Source organism: Crassostrea angulata, chromosome 2, assembly GCF_025612915.1.
Source record: "Crassostrea angulata isolate pt1a10 chromosome 2, ASM2561291v2, whole genome shotgun sequence".
In the NCBI taxonomy this organism is placed as follows: domain Eukaryota; kingdom Metazoa; phylum Mollusca; class Bivalvia; order Ostreida; family Ostreidae; genus Magallana; species Magallana angulata.
The window spans coordinates 68,278,128-68,304,816 of record NC_069112.1 but is presented as its reverse complement, the minus strand read 5'-3'; the positions used below and the strand labels follow the sequence as shown (position 1 = coordinate 68,304,816).

General features: G+C 33.1%; 1 long non-coding RNA gene and 1 pseudogene across 1 annotated transcript; both read right to left on the bottom strand.

Moving 5' to 3' along the window:
• Window positions 1–26,689, bottom strand: part of LOC128174777 (uncharacterized) — a 149,962-nt pseudogene that overhangs the window by 62,628 nt on the left and 60,645 nt on the right.
• On the bottom strand, window positions 13,342–16,728 carry LOC128173600 (uncharacterized). The gene is made up of 3 exons (XR_008242521.1): window positions 16,376–16,728; window positions 15,402–15,502; window positions 13,342–14,437 (listed from the first exon to the last, which is right to left on the bottom strand). It is a non-coding gene; the product is annotated as an uncharacterized LOC128173600 (long non-coding RNA).

Sequence of the window (26,689 nt, the reverse complement as noted above, 5' to 3'; positions counted from 1 at the left end):
GTCCAAGATCAAAGATCAAGTAAAATTGGATCAGAAAAACTAAATGATTTTATGAATAGGGGGGGGGGGTCGGTCAGTGACTTCTATATTAAACGGAGAATTTTAAATTCTAAATATCACATATTACACAATTTCTAAACAAAATACATATGTTAGAACAATGTATAAGCGTTGTTTTAAAGATGTAACTTTTGATGTTTTTCAACACGTTAACTTTATTTCAGTATGAATACATAGCTATGGATCTCAATACTCAAACACGGGGAAAAGCGATATTATTGTAACTTGTTTTACTAAATCAAAACAGAAAAGAACAGAATCCATCATTTTAAAGATAAAAAAAAAATCAGATCTAAGCACAAAAAGAGGGGGAAAGAAATTCGGCACTCAGGGCTCGAACCCGGGTCGCCTAGGCACATGTCCACGACTCTATCGACTGAGCTACTCGGACTCCGCTTCAGAACTTTGACGCTTAATTTCTCGAGAATGCCTTGATCGATTTGAAAACAAATTACATATTCTGAATCGGTAAAAGGGTCACTATAAGGTGTGAAAATTTCAAAAAAAAATATTAAAAAATAAAAAAGTCGAAAAATTCAATTTTTCAAATGTCCTTCCGGTGACGACCGGAAGTAACGGCTGACATTCTCTTGACCGAGGTGCACCAGAAAAACGGTAGATCTATCATCTCTGAAATTTTCAGCCCTGTGTCTTTACTCGTTTTTGAGAAACCCGACCGACAAAATTGACTTTTTAAAATCGTAAACGGACGATAACTTCCGACCGGAAGTGTATTTTCATAAATGGATAAAAAACAATAAACTTCAGATAAAATCGCGTTAATCTTGAAAATTTGAATGAAATCGGTTGAGCCATATCTGAGAAATCGTCTGCACAAAATCGGTAAGAAAAAAAAAATAATAATAAGAAATGTGAAAAAGAAACAATAGAATAATAGAAGGGTCTTCCGCTGAAGACGGAAGACCCTAATAAAAAGAAAAAAATGAAAAAAATCGAATTATTCCTGGTACGACTTAACAAATTCCGAATGATTTTAAGTACGAATTAACAAAAGCCTTTTTGATTTTAAGAACGACTTAACAAAAAAAAATCCGAATGTGTTAAAGTACGACTTAACAATTATTTTTGGTACGAGTTTTGGTACATTTTTGATTTAATCAGAAAATTCATTTTTTCGAAAAATTTGTTTCACTTCCGGTTTCGACCGGAAGTGACAGATTTTCATTTCGAGCCTTATTACAGAGGTAAATCGACCAAATCATAACCATTGAAAATTTCAAGCCTCTATCTTAAAGTGTTTTTGAGAAAATTCCGGGACAAAATGACTTTTTGAAATTTTTAAAAATGACGTCACGTCAAAATAGAAGTGACGTTCTCTTCAAAACTTTAACATTTTTGAGGGACGCCAACTTGCAAAAATCTCTGAAAATTTCATCAAAATCGGTTTGAAACCTTTTGAGTTATGAAGCAAAAAAGGAGTCAGAAGAAAAAAAAAAGAACTAGAGCAAAGCTCGTTGCAAAGCAACGAGTGGGTCTTCCGTTAATGTCGGAAGTAAAGCTGGAAGTTCCTGTAAGAAGCAGAGCTCTTAAACCAATATCAAGAGTAATTTAAAAAAAAGATGAAAAAATCGAATTATTCCTGGTACGACTTAACAAAAACCGAATGATTTTAAGTACGAATTAACAAAAACCTTTTCGATTTTAAGACCGACTTAACAAAAAAAATCCGAATGTGTTTAAGTACGACTTAACAATTTTTTTTGGTACGAGTTAACTTTACGATAAACATAATGCTATTTTTTAAACCAAGGACGCGGAATCAAAATTTCCGGAAAAATCAATTTTTAAACCCCGATATCTCTGTAATGCATCGTCCGATTTTTAAAAGGTTTTCAGTGTTAGATTCAGCTTAATAAGCTCTACAAAACATATATTCATTTTTGATTAAATCAGAAAATTCATTTTTTCGAAAATTTTGTTTCACTTCCGTTTACGACCGGAAGTGACAGATTTTCATTTCGAGCCTTATTACAGAGGTAAATCGACCAAATCATAACCATTAAAAATTTCAAGCCTTTATCTCAAAGCCTTTTTGAGAAAAGTCCGGGACAAAATAACTTTTTGAAATTTTTAAAAATGACGTCACGTCAAAACGGAGGTGACGTTCTTTATAAAACTTTAACATTTTCGAGGGACGCCAACTTGCAAAAATCTCTGAAAATTTCATCAAAATCGGTTAAAAACTTTTTGAGTTATGAGGCAAAAAAGGAGTCAGAAGAAGAGAAAAAAGAATAATAATAATAACTAGAGCAAAGCTCGTTGCAAAGCAACGAGTGGGTCTTCCGTTAATGTCCAAAGTAAAGCTGGAAGTTCCTGTAAGAAGCAGAGCTTTTAAACCAATAACAAGAGTAACTAAAATAAAAAAATGAAAAAAATCTAATTATTCCTGGTACGACTTAACAATATACGAATGATTTTAAGTACGACTTAACAAACACCTTTCCGATTTCAAGAACGACTTAACAAAGAAATCCGAATGTGTTCAAGTACGACTTAACAATTATTTTTGGTACGAGTTAATTTTACTTTGAACATTACGCTATTTTTTAAACCAAGGACGCGGAATCAAAATTTCCGGAAAAATCAATTTTTAAACCCCGATATCTCTGTAATGCATCGTCTGATTTTAAAACGGTTTGCAGTGTTAGATTCAGCTTAATAAGCTCTACAAAATACATATTCATTTTTGATTTTATCAGAAAATTCATTTTTTCGAAAAATTTGTTTCACGTCCGGTTTCGACCGGAAGTGACAGATTTTCATTTCGAGCCTTATTACAGAGGTAAATCGATCAATTCATAACCATTGAAAATTTCAAGCCTCTATCTTAAAGCATTTTTGAGAAACGCCGCGGACAAAATCACTTTTTGAAAATTTTAAAAATGACGTAACGTAAAAACGGAAGTGACGTTTTTAAAGAAACTTCAGAAACTTCGAGGTATTATAGTTGCGCATAATATCTGAAAGTTTCATAAAAATCGGTTGTAAACTTTTTGAGTTATAAAGCCGAAAAGGAGTCAGAAAAAAAAATAAAAAGAATAATAATAATAATAAAAAGAAACGATAGAATAACAAGAGGGTCTTCCGTTGGAAACGGAAGACCCTAATAAGAAGCAGAGCTCTTAAACCAATAACAAGAATAACTTAAATAAAAAGATAAAAAAATCGAATTATTCCTGGTACGACTTAACAAAATCCGAATGATTTTAAGTACGACTTAACAAAAACCTTCAAAATTTCAAGAACGACTTCACAAAAAAAATCCGAATGTGTCCAAGTACGACTTAACAATTATTTTTGGTACGAGTTAATATTACTTTCAACATTACGCTATTTTTTAAACCAAGGACGCGGAATCAAAATTTCCGGAAAAATCCCGATATCTCTGTAATGCATCGTCTAATTTTAAAACGGTTTTCAGTGTTAGAGTAAGCTTAATAAGCTCTACAAAATACATATTCATTTTTGATTTGATCAGAAAATTCATTTTTTCGGAAAATTTGTTTCACTTCCGGTTTCGACCAGAAGTGACAGATTTTCATTTCCAGCCTTATTACAGAGGTAAATCGATCAAATCATAACCATTCAAAATTTCAAGCCTCTATCTTAAAGCGTTTTTGAGAAAAGTCCGGGACAAAATGATTTTTTTAAATTTTAAAAAATGACGTAACGTCAAAACGGAGCTGACGTTATCTTTAAAACTTTAACATTTTTAAGGGACGCTAGCGTGCTTAAATCTCTGAAAATTTCATCAAAATCGGTTAAAAAACTTTTGAGTTATGAAGCAAAAAAGGAGTCAGAAGAAAAGAAAAATAATAATAATAATAACTAGAGCAAAGCTCGTTGCAAAGCAACGAGTGGGTCTTCCGTTAATGTCGGAAGTAAAGCTGGAAGTTCCTGTCAGAAGCAGAGCTCTTAAACCAATAACAAGAGTAATAAAAAGAAAAAGATGAAAAAAATCGAATTATTCCTGGTACGACTTAACAAAATCCGAATGATTTTAAGTACGAATTAACAAAAACCTTTTTGATTTTAAGAACGACTTAACAAAAAAAATCTGAATGTGTTTAAGTACGACTTAACAATTATTTTTGGTACGAGTTAACTTTACGATTAACATTATGCTATTTTTTAAACCAAGGACGTGAAATCAAAATTTCCGGAAAAATCAATTTTTAAACCCCGATATCTCTGTAATGCATCGTCCGATTTGAAAACGGCTTTCAGGGTTAGATTCAGCTTAATAAGCTCTACAAAACACATATTCATTTTTGATTTGATCAGAAAATTCATTTTTTCGAAAAATTTGTTTCACTTCCGGTTTCGATCGGAAGTGACAGATTTTCATTTCGAGCCTTATTACAGAGGTAAATCGATTAAATCATTACCATTGAAAATTTCAAGCCTCTATCTTAAAGCGTTTTTGAGAAAAGTCCGGGACAAAATGACTTTTTGAAATTTTTTAAAATGACGTCACGTCAAAACGGAGGTGACGTTCTTTATAAAACTTAAACATTTTTGAGGGACTCCAACTTGCAAACATCTCTGAAAATTTCATCAAAATCGGTTAAAAACTTTTTGAGTTATGAAGCAAAAAAGGAGTCAGAAGAAAAGAAAAAGAATAATAACTAGAGCAAAGCTCGTTGCAAAGCAACGAGTGGGTCTTCCGTTAATGTCAGAAGTAAAGCTTGAAGTTCCTGTAAGAAGCAGAGCTCTTAAATCAGTAACAAGAGTAATAAAAAGAAAAAGATGAAAAAATCGAATTATTCCTGGTACGACTTAACAAAATCCGAATGATTTTAAGTACGAATTAACAAAAACCTTTTTGATTTTAAGAACGACTTAACAAAAAAAATCCGAATGTGTTTAAGTACGACTAAACAATTATTTTTGGTACGAGTTAACTTTACGATAAACATTATGCTATTTTTTAAACCAAGGACGCGGAATCAAAATTTCCGGAAAAATCAATTTTTAAACCCCGATATCTCTGTAATGCATCGTCCGATTTTGAAACGGCTTTCAGTGTTAGATTCAGCTTAATAAGATCTACAAAACATATATTCATTTTTAATTTGATCAGAAAATTCATTTTTTCGAAAAATTTGTTTCACTTCCAGTTTCGACCGGAAGTGACAGATTTTCATTTCGAGCCTTATTACAGAGGTAAATCGACCAAATCATAACCATTCAAAATTTCAAGCTTCTATCTTAAAGCGTTTTTGAGAAAAGTCCGGGACAAAATGACTTTTTGAAATTTTTTAAAATGACGTCACGTCAAAACGGAGGTGACGTTCTCTTTAAAACTTTTACATTTTTGAGGGACGCCAATTTGCAAAAATCTCTGAAAATTTCATCAAGATCGGTTTAAAACGTTTTGAGTTATGAAGCAAAAAAGGAGTCAGAAGAAAAGAAAAAGAATAATAACTAGAGCAAAGCTCGTTGCAAAGCAACGAGTGGGTCTTCCGTTAATGTCGGAAGTAAAGCTGGAAGTTCCTGTAAGAAGCAGAGCTCTTAAACCAATAACAAATGTAACTAAAATAAAAAGATGAAAAAATCGAATTATTCCTGGTACGACTTAACAAAATACGAATTATTTTAAGTACGACTTAACAAAAACTTTTCCGATTTCAAGAACGACTTAACAAAAAAAATCCGAATCTGTTCAAGTACGACTTAGCAATTATTTTTGGTACGAGTTAATTTTACTTTAAACATTACGCTATTTTTTAAACCAAGGACGCGGAATCAAAATTTTTTTTATTTGATCAAAAAATTTAATTTTTCGAAAAATTTGAATCACTTCCGGTTTCGACCGGAAGTGACAGATTTTCATTTCTCGGCCCTATTACATAAGTAAAATGACAAATGTAAAATCGGAATGAAATGACAAAATGACTTTTCAAATTTTTTTTTAAATGACGTAACGTAAAAACGGAAAGGTCATTTCAAAAAAACTTTAGGATCTTATATTAGAGGCATAGTAGTTGCACATAATCTCTCAAAGTTTCATTTCAATCGGTTATAAACTTTTTGAGTTATAAAGCCGAAAAGGAGTCAGATACAAAAGATGTCACCTTTGACCTTCCAAACTGTGTGCTTGTTGCACCATCAAATGTCAGAAACTTAGCAATGTAAAGTTTATTATATTTCTGTGAATATTTCCTATGTAAAATTACAATGAATAAACATGCTATTCCATCTAACTGTGAAATAGTTTCTATGCTATCTGTCCATGGTGAATAGTCAACGAAAGTATTCACCGGCAGCATTCGATTTCCCTTTTTTAAACTCGGAACACCTCTGGTATAATCCGATCACAGCATTAAATTCAAAGTCCGATAATTCTAATTTGTTTATCATCAAGAAATTCTGCATGGCAAACAAATTAAGTTTTCTTCAGGATAATAATTAATATATCTATATCTATTTACTGACAGAAAGACAGACTAAGACTGTTGTGTTGTGTGAGGATGACAGACAGTTTATTGTCCCCCTCAACAGCAACTATTTCACTTGGCTTCGCCCATGAAATAGTGGCTGTCTTGGAGGACAATAAACTTGCTATCATCCTCATACCCAGTGAATAGGTATATAATGTCCCATCCACATAAATTTCGAGTTATATAACCTCCCATTTGTAATTTGCAATTTCACAGTGTAAAGTCAACACAACAGTCTTAGCCGCAAGTTTCACCATTCAATTCTCATATACGTATTAAACATTAGGGGTTTTCATATTGCATACCAATTCCAACAAGGGAGATCCCTCTAATGATGATCATTAAAATTCATTTTATGAATCTTAGCAACACTCATAAGCCTTCAAGTACAGCATCTCTTAAGGTGGCTCAAAACACCTTGAAATATTTTCTCAAATCAGCAGAAAATTACTTGATTATGATAGATATCATAATTGATAAGAAGTGTTTCAGTCAAAAAGGCAAAAAATGTGCAAATTTGGATGAACAATTACATTTTCAAAAATTTAATTCAATAAACAGTAACAAAAGCTCCAGGCGGACTAAAACTCAAACGGTTTAGAAACCCAATACTTTAACCATTAAGCTATGACGGTATACAACCCAATCGAACGATATTAAGTGTTCAACAAAACATTTAAATCGCCATCTTGTGAAGTAGTGTCTTAAAAAGTATAAGTCTAGGTGTAGTGATGTACCTTAATTTTACAAAAATATTAACGGGTACTTTATCCGAATCGTCCCTTGCTACCTTTAACTTAGTACATTTTATGAACAGATGTCTTTGTCTTAGAATAAGAAAGCTAATGCAATTCTGAGAAAAAAGTATACCACATATTGACAATTCCATTGAGGTTTAATAAACATATGGCCATTTAAGTGAACCCACCATTTCCAATTTCTTTTACTCAACACAGGTTTACAGGGTTCTCCATAGTAAAACATCTTTACCTGACCTTTTAGAGGTCAATTGTTGTTCAACCACCTTTAATAAGAAACCTTATTCAATACAACATACATCTACATGATATTATCTTGATAAAAGCTTCACATAACTTAGAAATGCCCTTACATGTATACCCACCCCCTATCTTTTGATTTTCATAAAAAGTCATGGTTTGAAATATTTTGCCTAATTTTCTGAAACTTGTGGCAATTTCTATCAGTCATTTCTCACACATGTTTGAAAACAATCATCAATGATACTAAAATTTGATCTTTTTATGTTTCTTGAATGATTTGTAGCATTTTAATAAATAAATAGACAAGTATTCCTGCATGTGATTTCTTTTTTCCATGAAAAAAAGTAAGCTAACAATCATATTTATTAAAAATCTCATCTATTGTGGTTTCTTGTCTCTTTTTAACCATGATAAAACAGTAAGATCAACAAGTTCAACATCAGCCTTAAATAAAATTAAATTCAAACACACCCGGGTAGCTGGAGGCGGAGGAGAATTCCATTAAAAATGTTCAAATTTGACATGTTTTTTCCTACTTTTTTTATGCATATATACCTTAAAAGGATGAAAATAGATTGTTTCTTGCTCATTTCAAAAGTAATAATCATTGCTGGTGTTATTCAAAAGTCAAATGTACATTTACATATCCTACATGTAATCTTAATGGAAAAAACTGGAAAGAGTTGGGTGATTTTTCAACTATGTAAACACATCTAAATATCTTTATAAAATAAAAAATGAAGGAAATATAATTGCATACTTTTATTGAAAAACAAATTTTCACAACAATTATTTTTCTTTAAACAGCCTTAATTTTGTTTTTCATAATTTCTTATCAAACATGAACAAACCACAATAGGACATGATGCTTTCTTAAAGTTCCATTATTGTTCATGCATTATCCGATTTAATTTGAATTACCGGTAGATGGTCTGTAGAACACAGGGAATATGCATGTGGGTAGAGGTGACAGGTTAACCTCAAGAGCTGAAACCACAAGAATCAACAGGTAAAAGCCATGTGGTAACAAGAGTCTGCTTTAAGCTGAAATGAAAAAAAAAAATTAGCTGTGTTAACATACATGTACTTGTAATAGCTGTGTTTACATTAACATATACATAATATTTTTGGAAAAAATACACTGACCATGCAGTGTTATAAGTATGACATATCCAAATACCGGTATATGACATTAACATTTAGCCAGTACAAAAACAAAAATGTGCATATCAAGTCATAATATCATACCATTAAAATAATTTCTTGGGTATAGACATATCAGATTGGGAGAGAGCGAGAGCAGGAGTGAGAGAGAGAGTTTGTTTTACTTGAAGTGCGACAGCAATATTTCAATTCATAAACTACAAAGGAATATTACCAATCCAAACATGCAGTGTCAAAGTATAAGCTTCTGGTACGTGTATACCATGTTTTGTCAATTCTACTGGGGTTTATTGCGAATAAATTTAGCGAGGGTTTTTTTCCTTACGAATTACATGTTTTAAAAACAATACTATGTATAATGCGCATAAAAATGAGGGATTAATAATACATGCTCATTTTAAAATTCAATGCACTTTGGATTTCTTTTACAAGATCGAGATATTTTTGTCACAAAATTAAGTTGCCCTCTGACAGTTTCAGTCTTTGCCAAGATTAAAGAGAGAGAGAGAGAGAGAGAGAGAGAGAGAGAGAGAGAGAGAGAGAGAGATCTGAGGCACATGCAGTAAAAATTATCTACATGCTATGTAGATGTGATATGCATGTAAAGCTTACCTAAAATGAATCAATATGTATAAAAGATAATCTAATCTCTCAAATTACAATGACTCTGTGAAATACTTATATCTTGAGAAGACTGTTTAATAGATATCATGGAACATTGACCTAAATTCTGAGCTTGATATAATTTGAAATTTGAGACTTTTCATCTCGCACTCTGTTTTACATGCCTGTTACACAAGCAATAACCATATATAACAGAGAGCGAGACAAAAGGTATAATTTTAATTAGATTGAATATTTACTTTGTCAAATATATTTATTTAATTAAACACAAGCATGAGTTTTTTAATTTAAAAATTAAGTGAAGGCGATATGGTAAAGATCTGCTATATTTAAATATTTAGGGTAAAGTTATCATCATGCAAACATGCACTCTAATTACAACATTCTATTCTTGTGTACCTTAGGACTCCCACCGCTTTTAATTTTAAATTCTTCATGCAATTTACTACTGATATCCTCTCTTCACTTGCCTCGGATAGTCTTTTAAACACCATCACCAGTCCCGTAAATTCATGTGGTCCATTTTGTTTACATGTAAAAATGGCGACTCTCGATCTCGATGTAAATTCAACATACTTGATTTTCCGAGGTCGGTAGCGTGTTTCGGAGAAAGTCTGAGGCAAATAAAGAGTCGATATCAGTAGTAAATTGCATGAAGAATTTAATGGTACTAATGTTTTCACAGAATTTGCGTATAAATAAGGTAAATCAGTCCAAAACTAGCGCACGTTTTTCTGCGCAATAAATATACATGTACAATTTTTTCAATGGGTGGCCCTGTAGCTCTCCGGTCTGTCAATATTTTTTTCCCGGAGAGCTACAGTTCTGCAGCTACCGTGAGAATACACTGGACAGATAATATTCCGAGATTCCGCTGACTCTAACGCCCGCTTTTATATCGTGACGTACTTCAAAAGCGGAGGTAAGAGTCAGAGGAATCTCGGATTAGATTGAAAAGTGCAAATACTTTGAAAAGAAAAAGTCAATACGACATATCCTGTATTGAAACATACCTTTATAATCTGTCATAAGTTAGTAGAGCTGAAATTTCCACTGTCGACGTCTTGCAGGCCATGCTTCTTTTAAAAATGTAGACACACCGCTATCAGCTGTTTGTTCGCAGTCAAAACATGGCGAGTTGAAATGGGGAATCGTACGATAAATATTTCGATTAAAACTAATAAGACTAATAAAAACTAACAACGTAATTATCGATCGAAAAAACGAAATTGTATCGATAAACACTTTAATTAACTATTAAAAAACAGAGTCCGGTTTTCTGACCTGCACGAATTGTTTTCAGCAGGAGTTACTTTCAGTGTGAATTTTACACTATTTTTTAAACCAAGAACACGGAATCAAAATTTCCGGAAAAATCAGTATTTAAACCCCGATATCTCTGCAATATGCATCATCCGACTTGAAAACGAATTTCAATTTTGTATTAAGCTTTGCAAACTCTACAATATGCATATAATTTTGTGTGTTATATATAGTTTAATTATCAGTACGAATTGTTTTCAGTAGAAATTACTTTCAGTGTGAAATTTGCACTATTTTTAAAACCAAAAACACGGAATCAAAATTTCCGGAAAGATCAATTTTTAAACCCCGATATCTCTTAAATGCATCATCCGATTTGAAAACGAATTTCAGCTTTGCATTTAGCTTTGCAAACTCTACAACATGCATATAATTTTATTATTCGCTCAAAAAAATGAAAATTCCGAAAAATTACGCACTAAAAAGCGCCCGGGAGCGCCCGGGATTATATCATAGCGCCCGGGAGCGCCCGAGAAGCAAATATAGGCGCCCGGGATCATAGATTCTTCTAAGATTGGTCTTAAAAACTTTTATTGTTAATATGTATGCATACACTAGAATAAAAATTCGGGGAATTGTAATAATGCAATAAACAAGAAAGACAACTCTAAATTGTAAAATCGCGTGTCATAATCCAATTATTTACCTGACAGGTAGCGGTATCACAGCTGAGTCCGTTAGTTACCTGTGGTGCGGACTAGCAGGATACAGGATAAAGAAATACACAAAGCTGTCATATAACATCCCCTCTCCATCGTCTCATATAGCATGTCCCGATATTTCAAACATTACCTGTCAACCTTGTTAGTTATAAAATTGTCAAATTTATCCCCATCGTCTATGTACAATGATGTGTTGTCAGTTTGTTAATTCTCCAAATTTTTCCATAAATAATCAAGTCTCCAAACACAAAATCATTTCCTATTTGCAAATCATACGATCAATTACTTTATCAAATTATTGACAGCAGAATGCCTGCTCTAAAAAGGCGTAAAATTAAGGCTTCTTCAAAAGCCACTTTATTTTGTCCGTGCGGAATATGCAGGAAAAATTGCCAGAAAGCTTGCATTTGTTGCGACATTTGCAACGTTTGGTATCATCCTCATTGCGAGAGTTTGAACCTGCAAGAATTTGAGATGTTTAAAATTTCAAATTCCCTTAAATATACGTGCACTGGCTGTTTTTCCGGAGAAAAAGACCCATATTCTTTTACAGCAGCTTTGTTGAGATTGGATGAGGTATGTACAAAACTATTTATGATAAGTTATCTTTTACAGTAAATATCATTTAAAATTCTGAAGTCTAAATCAGCGCGGTAACATGTAAAAATACATGGCAAATAAACTTGATAATTGTTTCGATAAAAAATATTGATAAAAATGAAAATAAATAATTGTTTAATTTTTTAAATCTCTTTAAAATACCCCCCCCCCCCCCCCAAAAAAAAATGTAATATAAACAAAGCCGACATCGGACTCTCTTTTTGTGAAACCATACATCAAAAACGGTTCTTTATCGATCCATCAAGTAAAATTTAACATTTATTATATGTACGTTAGAATTAAACGAATTATAGCTAACTTTATTTTTTCTCTATTTTTAACGACTTGACTCCTATCTTAATGCATTTATTGTAATTCAGGCTTCAAGGGGGAGTCTAGACAACTTAAAGTTTGTATGCAGGAGAGAACTGGAAATTCTACCTAAAATTGAAATCCGCCATCGTGCCTCGGATGACCAACTTTCAGCTTGTACTAAAGACTTCGTTTCCGAAGCTATACTGAGGCGATGTGGAATGACAGATAGAGGTAAATATAATTTATTATAAATTGATTTAAAGATAATTTCAACAATATGAAATATGGTACAAATTATTGCCATGTTTATTTTAAACTTACTGCCACCCGATATATATATGTGTATAATATTTTCTAAATTTTATTTTAACAGGTATACCGTTGAAATCCCTGAGTGATGGAAGTTGCCTTTTTAGCTCTGCTTCCATACACACCTCACAGCCTACTCAATATTCAGGGTCATGAACCCTGGGGAGCATTCATTATTGTCCCCAAGAGAGACAACTCTTGAAAACATGCATTAACTATAGTCCGTTTCTTAAAGGGGCATGGTCACGATTTTGGTCAAAAATTATTTTTTCGATTTTAATGTTTACAATGCTTCAGTAAGGCATTTTTAATAGGCAACCAAAATTTGAGTGTCATTTTGATGAGTTATAAGCGAATTACAAAGCTTACAATTCTTCGCTATGTAAACAAAGCGTTTGTTTACATTTTGAATGTTGAAGTAAAAATTCCAGTTTTAGACCCAAAATAAAGGTATTAATCGTTAGGAACTGTTTATTTATGCTTTAAATGAATAATAAGATAGACAAACCAGCTTTAAAAAGATTTTTTACTGGTATATTGAACCTAGGTAAACAAAAACAGGGCACGATCCTTGTTTACATGGCGAAGAATTGTGAGTTCTGTATCTTGCTTAAAACTCAATGACTGGCACTCAAATTTTATTTGGTAATTAAAAATGCATTCCTAAAGCCTTGCAAATAATAAAAACAGAAAAATAAAATTTGACCAAAATCGTGACCATGCCCATTTAATCTTATTAAGATAAATAAATTGACAAAAGTTTTCAAAGTATTTTAATTATAAATAAATTAATACATATAACAATTAGTAAAAGGCATGAAAAAGGCATGAAAGAAGTACATTTATTCATCAAATATAGTAGGCGGTACATGTACCTGGTGAATATTAAATGTATATTGCTTGTAGGTACATGTACATAAATCTACACAACTACATTCAATTAATACACTGTGTGATTTAAACTGAAAAAAAAAATACACAGGTTGTAAGTCTAGAGATCTTTTTTAAAATGAATTTTCTTAAAATGAAAAATAAATTAATGAAATTGCATATATCATTCTAAAAAAATCTTTATACTAATAGACACGAAGTTCAACATAAATAAAGTGATACATTAGATGAATAGGATATAATGTACAGCAATTTAAGATTTAGATGTCATTTTTCATATGAAAGGTAATTAAAACTCCATACCATTTAAACAATGAAAAGAATGTGTTTTATTGGTGTAAGTTTCATTCAAATGTTGCTTTTTTTTTATTAATAATATCATTTATGATCACATCGAATCAGTTTACCTTCTTTTCTATGAATCATTTTCTCAAAGAAGTGTTATTTTCATACTTTATATTATTTTTAAACAAACATAAGACTCGAGCTTTGTCTACATAACAATAAATTCTTACCCCTGTATCTCTTTTATAACTTGACTTCTAACATTCAAATTATGGTCAATTATTCAAAATGTGCAAGTATATCATTTTATGCATAAAGAAATTGAAATCAAAATTTTGATCTAAAATCGTGTTCAAGTCCCTATAAAAAAAACTTGTATAAAATAGTAAGGCTAAATTCCAATTTAAAAAAAATAGCTGTTTCCAAAAATGTTACATGTATATGAATATGTTATATAAAAACATATGTTAGATGGATGGGTAGGAAAAATACAAATTAAGTGCACTCGATAAAAAGTTTGCTGGTTTTCATTATGTGAACACAATTCATCCAGTAACATGTAAAGTTATGCAACATAAATAAGAATGTTATGAATGATGTGTTTAGAACAAATTCTTCTGTGGTTGGCTCCATAAATCTTGAAAAGATGGTGTGAGTTGGTAAAAAGGCAGAATAAGGTTCCATTCTAATCCTCATGCATTCCATTCAAGAAATATTCATTAATGTCATGGTCTGGAAACTAAAATAGAATAAACATAAAGTGTTAAGAGAATTACATGTAATTTTGCAAACATTGTGCATGCACTCATCAAATACTTACATGTATATATTCAATGACGTTATTTATGGAATGTGCAATTACTAACAATGTAATCTTTTCTAATATTGTACATACATGTATTACATCATTTTGCCACTAATTTTAAACCCAGCTGACAGTTTCTTTTTGTTATATATAGAGCGTCAAAAGATAGTTGCATCATGTGCATGTACTTTCAGTAATTTTAAAAGCCGTAAAAACATTTCAGTACTAGAAAACACTTTAAATTTGTCAAATGATTTTACAAATGTAATATGTACTAATACACCAGTAAGTCACAAGTGATATATACTTTTTAAAGCAGTACAATGTATCACTTATAAGACAACATCAGGAAACCTGGCTCAATCAAGTCTGCACACACATGATAAATGTAATGAATGTGTAACTTCAATGGTGTAACTTCAAAGATATTTAGATATCCAGTGGACGGAAAGATATTAAATATATTAAACAAAGATCAAAGTCACAAACACTTATGTAACACTTATGTAACATATGATTGTCTGTATGAGTTTCAACTATCAACATTCTATGTACACCAAAATATGATTGCGTCAATAACAAAAACTAATCTGAAAAACATATTTCCAGCATAAGAAATTCATGGGATTTCTGCAAATCCCATTTTCTCAGAGAGTGTAAAACACATCTCTTAAAGTTTATAATATTTTCAAACTCCTGGTATTCCTTTCAGAGGTTCCCACCCCTTAAAATACAGATAATCAAGCATATTTGCAACAAGATGCCCATATAAACCTTTCCCTTTTACACAAGACATTGTAGCTATTTAGATGACCTTGCTTAGCTTTCAATCATCTTAAACCAAATATATCTACATATGGAAGACAAGTTGTAAGTTTATTACATGACAAAGAAGTACCTTCTGGGCTTCAGCAGATATGACTGGGTCATTAGCAATATCAAATTGACAATATTTTCTATATTCCCGATCTTCAGATCATCTGGAAGCCGCAGGTAAATCTGTAGATTAGAAGAAAAAAGATACACTAGCTATCATTACAAAGCTAAATGCTGTCATTATCAAAACAAAAGGGTGTGTCCTAGATTACACTTTTTTATGGGCACATGCAGTATCTGAGACATGGTCAAAACATTACCATGATAACAGCTATAACAACTCATTAAGTGGGAAATGACATATATAAAATTTGTTATGGCTTGTCATACTCTCTCTCTCTCTCTCTCTCTCTCTCTCTCTCTCTCCATGATCTCTCTCAACATCTTTGTCAGCAATATTTCTAATGCAATGTGGCATTATTGAAATATATATATGGTTCAATCATGGAAGTAAGACAATCAATAACAATTACATGTACACTGTAAATACTCTCTCTCTCTCTCTCTCTCTCTCTCTCTCTCTCTCTCTCTCTCTCTGAGTCTATCTCTCTCTCATACTCTCAATCGTATACTATTATATTTACATGACAAATGCAGACCCTTGATTCATAAACACTCTCATCGTTAATAGATAAATAAGACATAAAGTTAACAGTGTGAATGAGATACAGATATCAAAACCACATGTACAGTGTATACATTGTACGTGTCGAGGAAATTCTGTATGGAAATGACTGAAAGCATGATTGATACAAACTCAATATTCTAGGAAAAACATACAATATTTTTTAACGTATGCTACATAACAATATGTGTAAAAACTGACTATAATACACCTGCATACACATTTCATACTAAAACATGTCTTTCAAGTCACATTTCATCAACGACCATTAATTATCGACATTTTTGTAACATGTGTACTAGACTTAATGCATTGTAGGCTTTTAAAAGAGTTTTTGAGTAGTTTAACAATGTAAGTAAGTATGTTCTTACCGACGAATGACTACTCCTTAGCACGTTTTAGATTGTTGACAAAATCGAGGATTGCTGTTCAGACTGTTTCATGCTGAACAAAATTTAACGAGATAAGGCTAATCACCCCAAAATTCGACATCACATTAATAAACAATTCTTCTGCAACTTTAAATAATTTAAAAGCTTGCCAATATAAGAAACAAAAACTTTTACTTACTTTTTCCATTTAAACTCCTCTCTCGATTTTCACGAGTATGAGACTGGTCTCGTTAAAATCCCGAGATATACGAAGTTTTGACTTTCTCGGGTTTTTTCATTCTTTCGTGAATATAAAAACCAGAAAGGTTCCGATTATGCTAATAAGGCTGTGAGGTGTGCCATAGCTATTACGGGGGATAACCGTTTTGTAACAGAACTGCGAGTTCGAACCTGCGTTGAAATGGTAACGAATCACGAGATCTACAAAGCATTACCAAACGCCCTAGATCTCCTTGATACATCTCCTTCTTTTGACGAATCTTCCCTTGACTGTGCTAAACCTCATGGGTTTTCATCGCAATGGACAATTTATGCCCTGAGCAACGTCCTCCAAACTCATATCAATGTAATTTATCCACCTATGAATGGGAAACAGGATAGACCGTTCAAGGTTTTCAATGCCACATGTTCCCCAAGGACTGACGTCGAGGCCGATCGCACAATAAAAATAATGTGGTCAAACATTAGCCCAAACTTTCCCGAACGTGGTAGCTGGACTGCAAATCATTTTGTCCCACTAGCAGACAGAGAAATCCCACAAGAAGCAGAATCAAGTACAAACTTCGACTTGGCGGATTCGTTTGAATTAGACTCGTTCATGTCAACAAGTAGCTCGGAAAGACCATTAACATCGTCCCCTATTACAAGTTCGTCCCCTGCCCCAGAGGTGCATACAAAAACAGCTAAATATCACCCCCACGGGACTCTGAACAACGGAACCTTCATGGAAACAGACGAGTTGTTTAACATTTTATTCGGAAACAAAGTCCTAGAACATAAATATGAAACAATTCCGAACGTAACAAAGGAAAATATTGGTTTCTTGATCGACAACCAAGAAAACATGGAAAGAGAGAAAAATGGTCAGCATCGAAAATACGAGGACAACTGTGGTGTCTGGGGAAAAGTTTCCCTTAAGACTCACCACTTTGTTGTTGATAATGATAAATTTAAGTATGTTGACTTTAAGGACGGAGTGTACAGTACAACTGTAAAATCCAAACGAATGCCTTTGGATCCTCAGCCAGATGAAACTACAGTTGTTACACTTAAACGTGCATACACCAAGCTTCAGCGTCAGCCAACCTACCAGAGAAGAATATCGTGGATTGTATCCGCTCCAAATGCTCTGTGTAAATTAGACAGTAGTGTTGCATTTGTAGAGTATGTAGGCGAGTTTCCAGATTCTACATGTCTGCACGGAAACAACAAACACGGGCATGGAGGATACCGTAGGACCAAAGACAAGGTTGTTAAACAAATCAAGACGATGGTCAAAACTCAGCAACCACGAGATATTTACTCAGAATTAACTCTTGATAAGTCAGTAGATATCCCCAGAGACTTCAAACAGATACAGAATTTCAAATATAACGAATCGAAGAAAATCCGTCCACAGCATCAAAAATCCGCGAACTATGCTGATGACATTCAAATTTTATTATCAATGCAGCATGGGCATCCATTTATTAAAGAAATAGTTCAGTTATCTGGAAAGCCTCCATCTGTAATTGTATATACTGACGATCAGCTGCAGGATATTAAACGATTCTGTTCGTCTGACTCCCAGCATATTCTTGGTGTTGATCGGACCTTTAACCTGGGACCTGTTTACGTAACACTAACAGTTTTTCAAAATAAAAATCTAGTCAGAAAAGTGTCACAGACGCCACCAATAATGCTTGGGCCTGCCTACCTGCACTGGGATGGATCATACCAGACATACCATCGTTTTTTCAGCCATTTACAATGTCAACTTGATGATTTATCTGGTACGGAAATAAGCGGCAAGAACTTGATTTTTGGTTCAGATGAGGAGAAGGCAATGACAAAAGCCATTAGAAAATGTTTTCCGGAATCCTGCCATGTTTTATGCAACAGACATATTAAGGAAAATTTCAAGAGGCAATTACGACAAATGATTGGAGAAAAGGATGTAAATTTTCGTTCCATTCTTAATGACATTTTTGGAGACGATGGCCTCTTAAATTCTCCCGATGACGTTGAGTATGATTTAAAAACTATGGAATTAGAGGGAAAGTATGAGGAACATGTTCCACAGTTTGCGAAATATTTTAAAAACAACACAGACAATCTGAAGAAGTTTGTCTGGGAGCCAAGAAAAAACAAAGTTGTTCCCGAGAAATGGACAAACAATGCTTGCGAGTCCATGAACAATATTTTGAAGCTGTCAACCAATTGGAAAACATGCAAACTCCCAGAACTCGTCGAAAAGCTTCATAAAATTGTTCAGTTGCAATATCGGGATATTCGACGTGCTCTGTACGGTGAAGGGAACTATGCAATGGCACCCTGGACACGAAAATTTCAAGTCAGCCACGTTGCTTGGAGTACAAAGAGTGCTGAGGAAAAGGACGCACTGATGAAGAAATTTCAAAGATTCACCTTTAGGAAGGAAAAAGAAATCTCATCATCAGATGGAAACCTTAAGATCCCTAAAACGCCAACTACTGCCAGAAAGCCAAACCAGAAGAAGCGGATACGAAGTACCAAGACCACTACAATTAAATTTGAGTGACGTTCCACTAAGGTATGTAAACAATTTATTGTATATAGTGAAATGTTTGTAGATATTTATATTAAAATAACGCAACTTATTACAAATTCCATTTATTGTATATAATGAAATGTTTGTAAAAAAAAAATGTATTCATATTAAAATAACGCAACTTACTTCAAATTCAATGAAGTTTGTACATAGTATGTCTGATAAACATTTTTTTCAAATTAAGTGTTTTTTTTTTCAATGATTTAGTTAATTATATAAAATATAACGATTTTTTTCTCAATTTATATAATAGCAAGCCTTATTTTTTTCCTAATTTTTCATAGATCAACGTTTTATTCTCTATTTTTAGTCCTAATTTTTAAATCATCTTTATTTCTTTAAAATTATTTGGTTTTATTTTAATTTTTGTAAAATTATATTTTTTTAACTGGTATTTAGAAAATATTTTATTTATCCAACGCAATCTTTGGCTTTAATATTTTTTACTATTTTTTTATTCAAAATTATGGCTCTTAACGAGGCGGCCTCCACGTGGCAAGAGCTGGGCAACGGTATCTAAATTAAAATCTTGTTTTAAAAAATGTAAACAGATACCGGCAAACAACCTCATCCCTAGATTAAAATTGTTTGTAACGTTTTTTTATTAATGTAAAATTCCCATGAGACATTGGGGTATTTCTGCTAGCCGTGTATATTTTTATACTGGAATTATCGTTCTTCTTTCGCTCACTCGGTTACATAATGTAAGCAAATGTGAAATAATAGTAATTTCTTAACATATTTCTATCAAACTAACATAAATAATCTCCCGGGCGCCTATTTTTGCTCCTCGGGCGCTCCCGGGCGCTATTTTAATATCCCGGGCGCTCTCGGGCGCTCCCGGGCGCTTTTTAGTGAGACCCTTTTGTTTACATGTAAAAATGGCGACTCTCGATCTCGATGTAAATTCAACATACTTGATTTTCCGAGGTCGGTAGCGTGTTTCGGAGAAAGTCTGAGGCAAATAAAGAGTCGATATCAGTAGTAAATTGCATGAAGAATTTAATGGTACTAATGTTTTCACAGAATTTGCGTATAAATAAGGTAAATCAGTCCAAAACTAGCGCACGTTTTTCTGCGCAATAAATATACATGTACAATTTTTTCAATGGGTGGCCCTGTAGCTCTCCGGTCTGTCAATATTTTTTTCCCGGAGAGCTACAGTTCTGCAGCTACCGTGAAAATACACTGGACAGATAATATTCCGAGATTCCGCTGACTCTAACGCCCGCTTTTATATCGTGACGTACTTCAAAAGCGGAGGTAAGAGTCAGAGGAATCTCGGATTAGATTGAAAAGTGCAAATACTTTGAAAAGAAAAAGTCAATACGACATATCCTGTATTGAAACATACCTTTATAATCTGTCATAAGTTAGTAGAGCTGAAATTTCCACTATCGACGTCTTGCAGGCCATGCTTCTTTTAAAAATGTAGACACACCGCTATCAGCTGTTTGTTCGCAGTCAAAACATGGCGAGTTGAAATGGGGAATCGTACGATAATTATTTCGATTAAAACTAATAAGACTAATAAAAACTAACAACGTAATTATCGATCGAAAAAACGAAATTGTATCGATAAACACTTTAATTAACTATTAAAAAACAGAGTCCGGTTTTCTGACCTGCACGAATTGTTTTCAGCAGGAGTTACTTTCAGTGTGAATTTTACACTATTTTTTAAACCAAGAACACGGAATCAAAATTTCCGGAAAAATCAGTATTTAAACCCCGATATCTCTGCAATATGCATCATCCGACTTGAAAACGAATTTCAATTTTGTATTAAGCTTTGCAAACTCTACAATATGCATATAATTTTGTGTGTTATATATAGTTTAATTATCAGTACGAATTGTTTTCAGTAGAAATTACTTTCAGTGTGAAATTTGCACTATTTTTAAAACCAAAAACACGGAATCAAAATTTCCGGAAAGATCAATTTTTAAACCCCGATATCTCTTAAATGCATCATCCGATTTGAAAACGAATTTCAGCTTTGCATTTAGCTTTGCAAACTCTACAATATGCATATAATTTTATTATTCGCTCAAAAAAATGAAAATTCCGAAAAATTAGAATCACTTCCGGTTTCAACCGGAAGTGACAAAATAATTTTTTTTGTAAATTTGCCATAAGTAAATCCGCAGATTTACAATCACAGAGAATTTCAAGTCTTTATAAACAACCGTTTACGAGAAAAGTCCTGGACAAAATCACTTTTTGAAATTTTTTAAAATGACGTAACTAGAAAATGGAAGTGACTTAATGACTGAAAGTTTAAAATCTTCAAGGGACAAGTATTTAACATTATCCCTGAAAATTTCTTGCAAATCGGTTGAATTGTTTTTGAGATATAAAGCAAAAAAGAAGTCAGAAGGAAAAACAAGAAGAATAATAATAATAAAAAAAAACAATAGAATAACAAGAGGGTCTTCCGTTGAAAACGGAAGACCCTAATAATAATAATAAAAAGAAACAATAGAATAACAAGAGGGTCTTCCGTTGGAAACGGAAGACCCTAACTAGAGCAAAGCTCGTTGCAAAGCAAAAAGGTGGGTCTCCCGTTAATGTCGGAAGTAAAGCTGGAAGTTCCTGTAAGAAGCAGAGCTCTTAAACCAGTAACAAGAGAAAGTAAAATAAAAAGATGAAAAGATCGAATTATTCCTGGTACGACTTAACAAAATCCGAATGATTTTAAGTACGACTTAACAAAAACCTTCTTGATTTTAAGAACAACTTAACAAAAAAAAAATCCGAATGTGTCTAAGTAAGACTTAACAATTATTTTTGGTACGAGTTAATTTTACTATTAACATTACGCTATTTTTTAAACCAAGGACGCGGAAACAAAATTTCCGGAAAAATCAATTTTTAAACCCCGATATCTCTGTAATGCATCGTCCGATTTTCAAACGGAATTCAGTTTCGTATTCAGCATGAACAACTCTACAAACCTCGTAAACATTTAAAATTGAAACGAAAAATTCGAAAATTCGAAAATTTTAAAACACTTCCGGTTTAGACCGGAAGTGACGGAAACTAACTTCCAGCCTTATGTCCAAATAAAAACGATCAATGCTTCAACACAAAAAATTCCAAGTCTCTATCTTGAAGCGTTTTTGAAAAACGCCCTGGACAAAATCACGTTTTTAAAATATAACAAGAGGCCCAGGGGCCACATCGCTCACCTGAGCAACAATTGCCTTAATTCTGATCAAATTAGCATTACAGTATCAAAATATCTTGACAACTAAGTACAGTAGATCTTGCTAAAAAAAAATAGAAAATCTGTCAATTTTTATCCACCTCTTTTTTGGGGTAAATACTAAGCCCCTTTTGTTGTTGTACCTGTAAGAAGATTTTTCTCTATTCCAATTTACCCCCCCCCTCCATTTCGTGGCCCCCCTTTTCTCTAGGGAATCATGGTTTCATCAAATTTAAATCTGCATAACCTGTGCTTTCACACTAAGTACTGAGTTTTGGACCGAAAACTTTCCCAGAATATTTTTAAAGATTTTTCTCTATATATTCCTATGTAAAAATTCAAACTGCCGTCACGGCCCAGCCCTATCACTAGGGACTGTGATTTTGCAAACTTGAATTTACACTATCCGAGGATGCCTCTACACAAGTTAAGGCTTTTCTGGCCAAATAGTCTTTAAAAAGAAGATATTAAAGATTTTCTCTATATATTCCTATGTAAAAATTCATCCCCCATTGTGGCCTCACCATACCCCATGACTATTATTTAAACAAACTTGAATCTTTACGATCTTGGGATGCTTCCACTTAAATTTGGGCTTTCCTGGCCTTATAGTTTTGAGAAGAAGATTTTTAAAGATTTTCTCTATATATAAAAATTTATCCCCCATTGTGGCCCCGCCCTACCCCCAGGGACCATGATTTTAACAAACTTGAATCTACATTATCTGAGGATGGTTACAATTTGAGCTTTCTTGGCCATAAAGTTTTGAAAAGAAATTTTTTTAAAGATTTTCTCTATATATTCCTATATAAAAATTTATCCCCTAATTGTGGCCCCACCCTACCCCTGGGGGCCATGATTTGAACAAACTTGAATCTACACTATCTGAGGATGCTTCCACTCAAATTTAAGCTTTTCTGACCTTATAGTTTTTGAGAAGAAGATTTTTTAAAAAAAATTCGATATATTCCTATGTAAAACATAACCCCCCTCTTGTGGCCCCACCCTACCCCCGGGGACCATAATTTAGCAAACTTGAATCTACACTACCTGAGGATGCTTCCATTTTAATTTGAGCTTTTCTGGCCTGATAGTTTTTTAGAAGAAGATTTTTAAAGATTTTGTCTATATATTTCTATGTAAAACTTGATCCCCTAATTGTGGCCCCACCCTACCCCTGGGGACCATGATTTGAACAAACTTGAATCTACACTACCTGAGGAAGCTTCCACTTTGATTTGAGCTTCTCTGGCCTGATAATGTTTTAGAAGAAGATTTTTAAAGATTTTCTCTATATATTCCTATGTAAAACTTGATCCCCCCATTGAGGCCCCACCCTACCCCCGGGGACCATGATTTGAACAAACTTGAATCTACACTATCTGAGGAGGCTCCCATTTTAATTTGAGCTTTTCTGGCCTGATAGTTTTTTAGAAGAAGAGTTTTAAGAATTTTGTCTATATATTTCTATGTAAAACTTGATCCCCCCATTGTGGCCCCTCCCTACCCCTGGGGACCATAATTTGAACAAACTTAAATCTACACTACCTGAGGATGCCGCCACACAAGTTTGAGCTTTTCAGGCCGAATAGTTTTTGAGAAGAAGATTTTTGAAAAATACCAACAAATTTTCAATAATTCTCAATTATCTCCCCTTTAAAGAGGGCGTGGCCCTTCATTTGAACAAACTTGAATCCCCTTCACCTAGTTGTGCTTTGTGCCAAATTTGGTTGAAATCTGCCCAGTGGTTGCTGAGAAGAAGATGAAAATGTGAAAAGTTTACAACGCCAACGCCGACAACGACAACGACAACGACGACAGACAACGGACAAATTGTGATCAGAAAAGCTCACTTGAGCCTTTGGCTCAGGTGAGCTAAAAATTGACGTAACGTTGAAACGGAAGTGACGTTGTAGCTGAAAATTTAACATCTTTTAGGGACGATAATGGTACATAATCCCTGAAAGTTTCATGTAAAATCTGTTGAAAACTTTTTGAGATATTAAGCTTTAAAAAAGTCAGAAAAATAAAGAAAAAGAATAATAATAATAAGTAGAGCAAAGCTCGTTGCAAAGCAACGAGTGGGTCTTCCGTTAATGTCGGAAGTAAAACTGGAAGTTCGTGTACGAAGCATAGGTCTTAAAACAATGTAAGAGTAACTAAAATAAAAAGTTGAAAAAAATCGAATTATTCCTGGTACGACTTAATAAAATCCGAATGATTTTAAGTACGACTTAACAAACACCTTTCTGATTTGAAGAACGACTTAATAAAAAAAAGATCTGAATGTGTTCAGGTACGAATTAACAATTATTTTTGGTACGAGTTAATTTTACTTTGAACATTACGCTATTTTTTAAACCAAGGACGCGGAATCAAAATTTCCGGAAAAATCAATGTTTAAACCCCAATATCTCTTTAATGCGTCGTTTGATTTTCAAACGGATTTCAGTTTCGTATTCAGCATAACCAACTCTACAAACCTAGGAAATATTTTAAATTGAAACGAAAAATTCGGAAAATCGAAAATTTTAAAACACTTCCGGTTTGGACCGGAAGTGATGGAAACTAAATTCCAGCCTTATGTCCAAATAAAAACAATTAATGCTTCAACACAGAAAATTTCAAGTCTCTATCTTCAAGCGTTTTTGAAAAACGCCCTGGACAAAATCGCTTTTTTAAAACTTTAAAATTGACGTAACGTAAAAACGGAAGTGACGTTGTAATTAAAAAATTAACATCTTTACAGGACAGTGATGCTCCATAATCCCTGAAAGTTTCATGTAAATCCTTTGAAAACTTTTTGAGATATTAAGCTTAAAAAAGGTCAGAAAAATAAAGAAAAAGAATAATAATAATAACTAGAGCAAAGCTCGTTGCAAAGCAACGAGTGGGTCTTCCGTTAATGTCGGAAGTAAAGCTGGAAGTTCCTGTAAGAAGCAGAGCTCTTAAACCAATAACAAGAGTACCAAAAATAAAAAGATGAAAAAAATCGAATATTCCTGGTACGACTTGACAAAATACGAATGATTTTAAGTACGACTTAACAAAAACCTTTCCGATTTTAAGAACGAGTGAACAAAAAAAAAATCCGAATGTGTTTAAGTACGACTTTACAATTATTTTTGGTACGAGTTAATTTTACTACGAACATTACGCTATTTTTTAAACCCAGGACGCGGAATCAAAATTTCCGGGAAAATCAATTTTTAAACCCCGATATCTCTGTAATGCATCGTCCGATTTTCAAACGGATTTCAGTTTCGTATTCAGCATGACCAACTCTACAAACCTCGTAAACATTTGAAATTAAAACGAAAAATTCGAAAAATCGAAAATTTTAAAACACTTGAGGTTTGGACCGGAAGTGACGGAAACTAAATTCCAGCCTTATGTCCAAATAAAAACGATCAATGCTTCAACACAGAAAATTCCAAGTCTCTATCTTGAAGGGTTTTTGAAAAACGCCCTGGACAAAATCACTTTTTTAAAATTTAAAAATTGACGTAACGTTAAAACGGAAGTGACGTTGTAGTTGAAAATGTAACATCTTTTAGGGACGATAATGCTCCATAATCCCTAAAAGTTTCATGTAAATCCGTTGAAGACTTTTTGAGATATTAAGCTTTCAAAAAGTCAGAAAAATAAAGAAAAAGAATAATAATAATAACTAGAGCAAAGCTCGTTGCAAAGCAACGAGTGGGTTTTCCGCTAATGTCGAAAGCAACGCTAGAAGTACGTCTAAGAAGCAGAGTTCTTAATCTAGTAACAAAGAAACCTAAGTACAAAAAGATAAAAAAAAATCGAATGATTCTTGGTACAACTTAACATGATCCGAATGTTTTTAAGTACGACTTAACCAAAAACCCTTAACCATTTCAAGAACGACTTAACAAAAAAAACCAATGTGTTTAAGTACGACTTAACAAATTTGACTTCATTTTAGCTACAAGTTAATTTTACCTTGAACTAACATCTTTTTTCTTAACCCAGAATGCAAAATTAAAATTTACGTAAAAAATCAATTTTGTTTAAAACATAATTCTGAGCAACTTTTCCTCTTCACTGCTTTTCAAAGGGTTGATCTTTCGTACTGTGTGCTCGTTGCGTCATTAATTTTCAGAAACTTATCGATGGAAAGTTTACTTTACTGTACCTCTGTGAATATTTTCTATGTAAAATTACTATGAACCAGACAACATTGAAATGGTGAACATTTCAAAGGGCCCCGCTTATGTTATTTCAGAGAATTCTGCTTTGCCCTTGACCTTGAACTTGAAATTTTTCCAGCTGGCAT